Source organism: Propithecus coquereli, unplaced genomic scaffold (genome assembly GCF_000956105.1).
Source record: "Propithecus coquereli isolate 6110/MARCELLA unplaced genomic scaffold, Pcoq_1.0 Scaffold14, whole genome shotgun sequence".
Taxonomy (NCBI): Eukaryota; Metazoa; Chordata; class Mammalia; order Primates; family Indriidae; genus Propithecus; species Propithecus coquereli.
In genome coordinates this window covers 1,581,942-1,584,569 of record NW_012138302.1, presented here as the reverse complement: position 1 = coordinate 1,584,569, position 2,628 = coordinate 1,581,942, and the positions used below count along the sequence as shown (strand labels likewise).

Here is a 2,628-nt window from a genome sequence, read left to right as displayed (position 1 = left end):
CCTAGCTCACAGCAACCTCAAACTCCTGGGCTCAAGCAATCCTCCTGCCTCAGCCTCCCGAGTAGCTGGGACTACAGGCATGCGCCACCATGCTCGGCTAATTTTTTCTATATATTTTTGGTTGTCCGATTAATTTCTTTCTATTTTTGGTAGAGATGGGGTCTCGCTCTTGCTCAGGCTGGTTTCGAACTCCTGAGTTCAAACAATCCGCCCGCCTCGGCCTCCCAGAGAGCTAGGATTTTAAAGGAAATTTTTAAGGACAGTCTTGACTGTATGTAACTTGGGATACAAATCCCATGTAAGATGATGTGACCCTGCTATCTACTATGCTTTTCATTCTTTATTAAAGTTTTTATCTTGGTCCGTGCGGTGGCTCTTGCCTGTAATCCTAACACTCCGGGGGGCTGAGGCCGGAAGATCCTTTGAGGTCAGGAGTTTGAGACCAGCCTGAGCAAGAGCAAGACTCTGTCTCTATTAAAAAACAAAACAACACAAAATAAAAAAACCCAAAAAATAAAGTTTTAATCTTTTATCTCAGTATAACTTTTTTTAGGTACTGCACATTGAGGTCTGTTTATTGCAAAGCTGCAGTAGCACATATAATGAATGCTTTGAAAAGTGTTTTGATAACGGTTGAGTCTGAGTTCAGATAAATGTAGGAGCAGCTAGCTAGTGAGTTTTTCTTAGGATTGTTTGGAATGGATTTTTCTCCTTGACCTTTATGATAATTAGATTGGTGTTTTATTCTTTTTTTAAATTAGAAATAAAGCTGTTCAACTTGAAAATGAGCTGGAGAATTTTTCTAAGCAATTTCTACATTCAAGCAATGAAGAAGAATCTTAATAGAGATTACTTTGGTGACCATCATAGGAAGAAACGGAACTGGGAAGATTGGGACAATTTTTATTTTTATGAAATGACTTTAAATATGAATTACACTAGCTGTACCTAAATAGCAAATCCCTGTGTAGGTTCTGATAATGAGCTATCTCAGGGTGTTTGCATTTCTGAAGAGCGTTACCTGTCCTTAGTTTTAATTTTGGGTAAAGAAAAGGCTGAATTGTTTGATGTGTTAAAATAATGAATTAGTTAAAAGCAACAGCACCAACTATGTGACCCCTGAGGGGTGGGGCCTTGAGCTCTTACTTAGGGCTTTGTTTTTGATTCTGAAAAACTCTGCTTCCTGGCATCCAGGAGTTAGAGGTTGATCCTTTCATCTGATTTCTCAATGCTAGTTTTTGATGCTTTCTTTAATCGGAATAGTCACTTTTTTGTTTTATTTTATAAACTGCATTGCTTGAACCACCAAGGAGTGTGGAATGTTGAGTATATTATTTATGCAAGTTAGAATCACTTTTGCCATCATGGCAGGTATGTAAACCACTATTAAATGTGCTGTTTTTACTCCCTCTTTTATTTCTATTAAAACTGATGTAAAACATTATAAAGTTTTGTTATTATAGTCACTTATAAAAGTATCTGGGTCTAAGTAGTTCCCTGAGTTGTTTCTAAAGAAACATTTTCAGCTTTGCTCCAATCACGACTGCAGTAAAGGAAAGCTTTTCTAGCTCAGTTTTAGGAGTAAAGTTTGAAGTGATAAAAGTAGCCAAAGATATGGGAGGTCTGAATTTTTTTTTTTTTTTGGCTCCCATACCAAGGAATGGAGGTCTGAATTTTGAATGATGTCATTAATGTTTAAAAGCTGTTCTTCAAAAGGCATTTACCTAGGATATTGCTTGATTGTCCCCCAATGGAGACTTTTCCATTTATTTAATTGTATGAATTTGCCAGGGTTCTGTTAAAACTTACTGTATTTTTTGCCTTAAATGAAATATGGGTTCAAGTATCATGTCTGCTTTTATATTAAAAACTGATTGAAACTTACATGGAATGAAATATGCAAAAATGACATCATAGTAGGGTCTTGCTACACAAAATATGAGACCACCAGATCAGCATCACCTAGATGCTTGTCAGAAATGCACAATCCCAGGGGACACAGTACATTTGGCAAAGTATAATTTAAGCGTCCTTTCCATAGGAGGGATAAAACTTCAGGCTTCCTTTTTTCCTCTTAGTACTCAGTACTTCCCTTTCTGTGCCTTTTAAAGTGTCTGGATGCTATTCAGTCTTTTCACAGCAGGTGCAACTCTATTTTTCAAAATGTTTTAAAGAGAAAACATTATTTAGGGCATAGAATCCTTTCAAATATTTGTTTTTATGCAAATCGGATACTAGAATGCAGTATACAAATGCAAATAAATGTTGAGTTTTAGCTTTTATGCTGATTTATAACACCAAATGGTACAGGCCACCAACAAGTGGGATTAGGTAACAACTACAACATGAAAAGCTGATGTCTAAGACTAGGTACTGCTAATTTAGGTTATGATGTCAAGGTTGTAACCTTTATGTGAAAGTACTTCAACTTTGGAAATTGCATAGTGGTTTGGTATCGCCTCATTAGTGTAGTAAAGTGGTTCTTGAAGTTTGGTTCCCAGATCACCAACATCACTTTCAAATTTGCAAGAAATGCAGGTTCTTGGGTCTCAGCCCAGACCTAGGGCATCAGAGACCATAGACACTAAAATCTGTTTTAACAAGCCCTCATGGTGATCCTGATACACA

The 2,628-nt window shown here is 36.9% G+C and overlaps 1 protein-coding gene across 1 annotated transcript in view; it reads left to right on the top strand.

The window, feature by feature from the left end:
• The window catches only part of MFN1 (mitofusin 1), a 64,069-nt gene that overhangs the window by 60,222 nt on the left and 1,219 nt on the right, over positions 1-2,628 (top strand). The window lies entirely within an intron of this gene.